The following is an 8,152-nucleotide window of genomic DNA, read 5'->3' on the forward strand; positions in this document are numbered from 1 at the left end:
TATATTATACTGAATTAATAAAAATGTTAAATAGAAACATGTGTTCTAGCCCCTTTAAAAGGCAATTATCTTATGAATGTTACTTTCTGGCGAATAGAAATGGAAAAACTTGGACCCCCATTTTATCTGCATTTTTTTTTCTCTGCTCTCAAAAAAAAATCGATTTTTAGCTTTTAAGTAACAAGATATCTGAGTAAAAGATCTTTGCATCTTTAGAAGAAAAAAATATTTGAAAAAAAAACATCGTTTACAAACAGTGTTGATATATTTATGATCTTTCATTCCAGAGTGTGAATTAAACTGCAAAAAACAATAAAGAAATAGCATGGCAGGTGGATCAAACCCTAGCGGCCGTTCAAGGTTTGCAAAACTTGGAATGGCAATAAACGAAGAATTAACCCAGGCCTGTAGAGATGTCTTAGAAATGGAGGTACCTCCTGGTTTTGTCCACAACACAGTAAGGTCTTCATCAATAAATAAAAACATACGCCCCGAGCAAGAACTTCGTCTTCTAGGTGCCAAAACGAATGGTTATAGAGAATTTGATATTACATTGTTATATACACTGATCAGAAATATATGTACAAAGACTATTCGCCCAACAAAAGGTTGGGGTGGAAATATGATGCCGTCAGTAGGAGAAGTAACGATTGGCGATGACATTGAGAGGATACGATTGATAAGAAACAACATGTTTGGACACATAAGCTCGGCGTCTACCTCACAGTCATACTTTGATGACACGTGGTCAGTCATAACTGATGTCTGTCAAAGACTGCAAAAGTACACAAAGAAAGATTATTTGTCTGGCCTGAGAAATATTCAAAGTCAGGCTTTAGAAGACGAAAACGTAAATTATGTCCTAAATAGACTTGAAGAGCAATATAAGAATAATCAATGTCTTAAAAAAATGGTGTATTCTGCTGAAGAACATCTGATAGAAGAGGTATCTTGCGTTGAGGAACATGTGATAGAAAAAGTTTCTTCTGTTGAAGAACATGTGCTGGAAAAGGTGTCTTCTGCAGAAAAACATGTTGCGGAAAAGGTGTCTTCTGTGGGAAAGCGTGTGGTAGAAAAATTATCATCTGTGGAACAGCATGTGCTAGAAATAAAATCAAAATCAAACAGGAAAGGTGATTATTTTGAATACTGTCATATATAATCTTCACTTTGTATGATATACGGTGAAATGAATACATCTCATTAAACGCCTTTTTAAATATTCACATTTCCAAATATCCTTTCTAAAGATTCCTTGCAAATTAATAGTTCTTATTTCTCCTGATATACCATGGCTTATAGCAAAGATGTTGTCCTATAATGTCTGTACTTGACGTCAGAACAATAGCGAAAGCTATGCAATCTATAGTGCAAAATGATCGTTTAGTTGCCTGAATGTTCGGCTTGGCAAAAAAAAAAAAAAAAAAAATCAGTGACAAGATAAGGATAAGATATGAGTTTAATCCTTTGAAATTCTTGACGAACACAAACTAAACACGTTAGATAGGCAGAGGTAACGGTTTTGATGCGCTTCGGGGAATTTGTCGAATCAAACATTTGTTATGACTGAAAGAAAATACAAACATTTCAAATAAAGTGTGTAATGTGAGCTTACTTTTATTACTATAATTCACTGACCTGTAATAAAAAAATCTATTGGATCCAACCCCATTAATGTTAAAGTACTTTAAAGTTTGGAAACAATGTTTATTTTCAGATGTTTAATTTTAAGAAAATGTTTTGTTTTTTTTAGAATAGATTTATCCTTAAAAATACTCTTAAATGACCAAATGCTTTATCCTCTCTATTATCAATTACTAGCAACATATTTTCTCCTTAACAAAGTTGGAATATGTATACATAACCGATACAAACTTAATTTCTTGCATAGTAAATACGAAAATATATTTATTTATGAGATTGATTTAGAAATACAATTACTTGTTTTTTTTATTATTTTAAAGTTTTTCTTTGATTTTAAATATGAACAACATCTTTTTTCGTCCATTTTGTGTATTTTCTTTACCAAAAAAATATAAACATACATATAATTTAAAATATTGGAGTTACGTCTAAAGCTTGTATAGAGTTGTGGGATAAGTGATGGTAGAATATAGCTATGACACATGCTTTAGTAAATTATATTAGGATTTAAATAAATATCATATAGAATTAACACAATTGTTTAAATCCTCGAATAATATCGACCAACATCTTGGGAGTTATACATATGCAATGAATGAATATATTCTTCATTTCCAAAGCCAACATCTTTTGGGAATTACAATTTACATGTCTGGTTGATGTAGCCATAAACAACCACAGACAATACTACGTGTACATAAAATGATCACCCTATAACTTATAATACGGAGTCTCAGGCAAACCTAACTTAAAATTCAACTGATTAGAATAAAATTATTTTGATGGGAACAACAAGAATTTTATTGGGGGATGTTCTCTTTTATTTTTTATTAATTATTATTTTAGAAGTGTTTCGGAAACACTCATATTTTATGAACATATTCAAATTCAGTATACTTTTAATAGGTTTTTCATACAAAATAAATAATTCATTTCCTTATTTAGAATTAGGTGTTTTTGCTTCACTAATATCTTGTTTTATAAAATAATTAATCATATATTTTTTTGTACGGTGGAAGGAATTCAATTTTTAAAAAGAACACCTATATGTTATGCACACAGGTATTACATTTTCAAAGTATATTTGTTATAATTTTTTTCCAAATATTTATAGATACAAGTCTAGAAGAAGATATTCTGGAAAGTTGGAGGAAGGAAGACAGCAAGTTTGTACCAACAGCAGCAAGTGGATATGTAGAGGAAAAAATTAGAACCCAAAACCTGGTCACGGTTGTTGGGAACTCCGGATGTGGAAAGACGGCGATTATTCAACACATCGCACTCAAGCTAAAAGAAGAGAAAGGATGGGATATCAAACCTGTTGATAATGTGAAAGAAATAAAATATCGATGTTCTCTTGAAATCGCACTAGATAATACGATATTATTTCTTCTAAATGACCCAATTGGTAAGGAGTCACTAGATGACATTTCATATAACTCATGGAAAACTTACGAGAAAACACTGGAGATTTGCTTGAAAAAGGTTAAACTATTGGTGTCATGTAGAAGATGTGTTATTAATGACAAGAGACTAGAAGGAATTCTCAAAGAGGATTCCAACATAGTAGAAATTGACATCGAGAAATGGAAACTGTCAGAAGAAGAAAAAGAGAAGATCTTGGATAAATACTGCCAACATATGGATTTGTCTGAAGAAACAATTAAAAATATTGTTAAAACAGAAGCTTACTTTCCCTTGCTTTGTAAATTATATTCAAGCAAACCAACTTGTAAAAAGGACGGAATAAGTTTATTCAAACATCCTTTTGAAATCATGAAAAAAGACATCGAACGCTTGAAAGAATTAGATAAAAAGAAATATTGCAGCTTAATTTTAATTGCAATCTTTGACAATAAATTCAATTTTGAAGCTATTAGAGACAATACCAATTCTTTAGAGAAATATAGAAAAATTTTAGGAATATGTGAACTATCGGAAAATACAAATATGTCAGTCATTCGCAATGCACTCCAACAACTGAAAGGGTCTTACGTCAAACGTGTCGGGCATACTTACCAATTTCTTCACGACTTTATTATGGAGATAATGACTCTTGTGTTTGGTAATAATTGTCCACAAGAGATAATTCACTACGCAGACAGTGGTTTTCTGAGACGTCGGGTGAGGATAGAACACGATACAGAAGAAGAAGATCATGATCCCTTCACTGTTTACCTGCCTGGGGTGTGTATTGGTGATCTTGTGGACAGGTTTATCATCGACATGCAGACTGAAAACTTTATAGATGTTTTACTCAATCCATGTTTAAGACAAAAGAGTGTAATCAACTCTTTTAAGGAAAAAGTGGATTCGCTCGAAAAGCTTCTTGTGAAAATTAAATGTGAAAAAGACACTTCGGAATTTCAAAATTCATTTGATAACGCTTTCTTTACAAGACTTGATTTCCTTTATTCGCAAAATGAAATAAGTCCTTTGGTCGGATTTATAGTATTTTGTCACACTGACATCTCATCATTTTTCATAAAAAGTATTCCTGAAACAAAGTTGAAAGAACATCCTATATTCTCTGCTATGTGTGCTAATGGCGATTTAAACCTACTAAATTCTCTCAGCGAAAAATATAAAAGATCAGCAATGATGGAAATATGGGATGACTCTTTACCAATTCATGTTGCTTCTGTATTTCATAATTTTTCAGTAGTTGAGGAATTAGTAAGATTGGGTGCTGACGTAAACAAGTTTACAACTGATGACAGATGGACTCCGTTATCACTTGCTGCTGCAAATAACGAAGTTCATTTTAAAGAGGCCGGAATGGATACAGAAACAGGAGAAAGACGTAATAAAACCATTATTTGCTTATTGAACAGCGGTGCGGATATCAATTTGTGTATTAAAAATGAAGTCAGTCCTCTATATACAGCCTTTTATAATGGACATGATAGCACGGTGCAACTGCTACTGAAAAACGGTGCCGACATCAATTTATGTGATAATGATGGAGCAGGTCCTCTTTATATTGCTTGTCAAAATGGACATGATAGCACGGTACAACAGTTACTAAAAAACGGTCATCAATTTATGTAACAAGAATGGAGTCAGTCCTCTTTATGCAGCTTGTGAAAATGGACATGATAGAACTGTTCAACTGTTAATGAACTACCATGCCGACATCAATTTATGTCAAATGGATGGATTCAGTCCTCTATATATAGCCTGTCATAAAGGACATGATAGCACGGTACAAGCGTTACTGAACAATGATACAGATGCCAATTTATGCCAATTTATGCAACAAGAATGGAAACAGTCCTCTTTATATTGCTTGTCAAAAAGGACATGATACCACGGTACAGCTTTTGTTGAATAAGGGAGCCGACGTCAATTTATGTAATAATAATGGGATCAGTCCTTTTTATAAGGCTTGTCAAATAGGACATGATAGCACGGTTCAATTGTTGCTGAACAACGGTGCCGATGCCAATTTATGTCAAATGGATGGATTCAGTCCTCTATATACAGCCTGTCATAAAGGAAATGATAGCACGGTACAAGTGTTACTGAACAATGATGCAGATGCCAATTTATGTAACAAGAATGGAGACAGTCCTCTTTATATTGCTTGTCAAAAAGGACATGATACCACGGTACAACTTTTGTTGAACAAGGGAGCTGAGGTCAATTTATGTAATAATAATGGGATCAGTCCTTTTTATAAGGCTTGTCAAATAGGACATGATAGCACGGTTCAATTGTTGCTGAACAACGGTGCTGATGCCAATTTATGTCAAATGGATGGATTCAGTCCTTTATATGCAGCCTGCCATGAAGGACATGTTAGCACGGTACAAATGCTTCTGAACAACGTTGCCGATGCCAATTTATGTAACAAGAATGGAGTCAGTCCTCTTTATATTGCCTGTCGAAGAGGACATGATACCACGGTACAACTTTTGTTGAACAAGGGAGCCGACGTCAATTTATGTAATAATGATAGGACCAGTCCTCTTTATAAAGCTTGTCAAAATGGACATGATAGCACGGTTCAACTGTTGCTGATCAACGGTGCCGATGCCAATTTATGTACCAAGATTGGAATCAGTCCCCTTTTTATAGCTTGTGAAAATGGACATGATAGCACGGTTCAACTGTTGCTGAACAACGGTGCCGACATTAATTTATGTCAAATGGATGGATTCAGTCCTCTACATATAGCCTGTCATAAAGGATATGATAGCACGGTAAAACTGTTAGTGAACAACGGTGCCGATGCAAATTTTTGTAACAAGAATGGAGTCAGTCCCCTTTATATTGCTTGTCGAAGAGGACATGATACCACGGTACAACTTTTGTTGGTCAGGGAGCCGACGTCAATTTATGTAATAATGATAGCACCAGTCTTTTTTATAAAGCGTGTCAAAATGGACATGATAGCACGGTTCAACTGTTGCTGAACAACGGTGCCGATACCAGTTTATTAACAAGAATGGAGTCAGTCCTCTTTATGTAGCTTGTGAAAATGGACATGATATAACGGTACAACTGTTACTGAACAACGGTGCCGACATTAATTTATGTCAAATGGATGGATTCAGTCCTCTACATATAGCCTGTCATAAAGGAATGGGCCTTCAACTACGACATTAATATATATTGTCTATTATATATCATGATAATTTCTCAGTTGATTCGATACAAGTTGCATGCTCTATGATATTTATGTCAAATGGATAGTCCTCTACATATACAGTAAAACTGTTACTGACATTAAACAATGGTGCAGACATCAATTTATGTAACAAGAAAAAATGGAGCCAGTCCTCTTTATATTGCTTGTCAAAAGGGACATGATACCACGGTAGAACTTTTGTTGAACAAGGGAGCAGATGTCAATTTATGTAATAATAATAGCACCAGTCCTTTTAATAAAGCTTGTCAAATAGGACATCAAAGCACGGTTCAACTATTGCTGAACAACGGTGCCGATCTCAGTTTATGTCAAATGGATGGATTCAGTCCTCTACATACAGCCTGTCATAAAGGAGATGACAGCATGGTACAACTATTACTAAACAACGGTGCCAATGCCAATTTATGTAACAAGAATGGAGCCAGTCCTCTTTATATTGCTTGTCAAAAAGGACATGATACCACGGTACAATTGTTAGTAAACAATGGTGCCGATATTAATTTATGTGATAAGAATGGAGCCAGTCCTCTTTATGTAGCATGTCGAAATGGACACGATGGAGTTGTAACACTTTTACTAAACAACGGTGCCGACATCAATTTAATTGATAAGAATTGAATCAGTCCTCTTTTCAAAGCTTGTTTTAAAGAACATGAAAGCACGGTTCAACAGTTACTCAAAAACGGGGCTGACTTCAACTTATGCGATATTAATGGGAAAAGCCCTCTTTATTTAGCTTGTTTTAAAGGACATGACAGCAAATTAAAGTACAAATATAGCGATGCTATAAATGGTCGGGTACACAAAATAAACATTGCCGTTCTATTTTCTATTGCTACATGTACCACATGATTAATTATTATTTTTAAATCATGTATTGATTCTTTCATTTCTTTGCTACATGTACCACAATTTAAAATGATATAATTATTTTTTTTAATTCATGTCAAAGATTTGAAAGTGTTAAATGTTGGTCTTTCAAATGATTTACTTTCATTTCTATAATGTTAATATTTTTTTTTTTAGCATTAGTTTTAATTTAAGAACTATACTACTGCATATGAATGAGTTATCTAAAACGATCCTAGCTGTTTGTCATACATGTTTAAAACTAGAAAAAATTTAAAATCAAAAGTAAAAAAATATATGATAATTTTTCACTATGAAATTGATTGTGTTTTATTTAAGTAAATCTTAACCCAAAAAGTGCTGGGAAAATGTAATTATATAAAAATTCTTTTGATAAAGACATTTACAAACATGAAGGTTTCCTTGAAAATGTATGTTTATATATTCAAAGATTTAAAAGTGTTGAATGTTGTTTCTATATAAAAGTACATGACTGCGGCTTTATAAGAGACCTTATATTAATAAATTAAATAAGACTGTGAACTATTGATTAATTTGACGAATGGATGTAAGGTGCTTATATGCAATTTAGCGTTTTTCTCAGCTGCTCTGGTACAACGAGCGCATTTATTTTACACCTGACAAAATAAGTCAATACATGAGAAATCTATATGAAAAAGAAAATTACAAGTTCATCAGTTACACTGAAAGATGACACAAGATGACTTATCGATAACATTCTCCATAATGATCTGCCAATTTTGATAATAATTTTAATTGCACATGTACATAAATAAATGTTAAACGTTTATACCCTTGGGAAGTCATAAATGCAGAATAAATAAATTTCAGTACTAGTTAACTATTCTTTTTAATTCTATACTTACACTGTGTATATTAGGTTTATAATATTCAATTTTAAATTTATTAGGTGTTGCTGTAAATGTATCTGATTCTGTGGAAAAACCGTGAATAAAGGGAGAAAATAAACATCTCTTACATTTT

General features: G+C 33.0%; 1 pseudogene; it reads left to right on the plus strand.

The window, feature by feature from the left end:
• Nucleotides 1–561: 561 nt before the first annotated feature.
• LOC134260156 (ankyrin-3-like) lies at nucleotides 562–6,916 on the plus strand (annotated as a pseudogene).
• Nucleotides 6,917–8,152: the final 1,236 nt, after the last annotated feature.

This window comes from Saccostrea cucullata, unplaced genomic scaffold, assembly GCF_032062105.1.
Source record: "Saccostrea cucullata isolate Sc308-1 unplaced genomic scaffold, CSIRO_AGI_Scuc_v1 ctg16366, whole genome shotgun sequence".
NCBI classification, from domain to species: domain Eukaryota; kingdom Metazoa; phylum Mollusca; class Bivalvia; order Ostreida; family Ostreidae; genus Saccostrea; species Saccostrea cuccullata.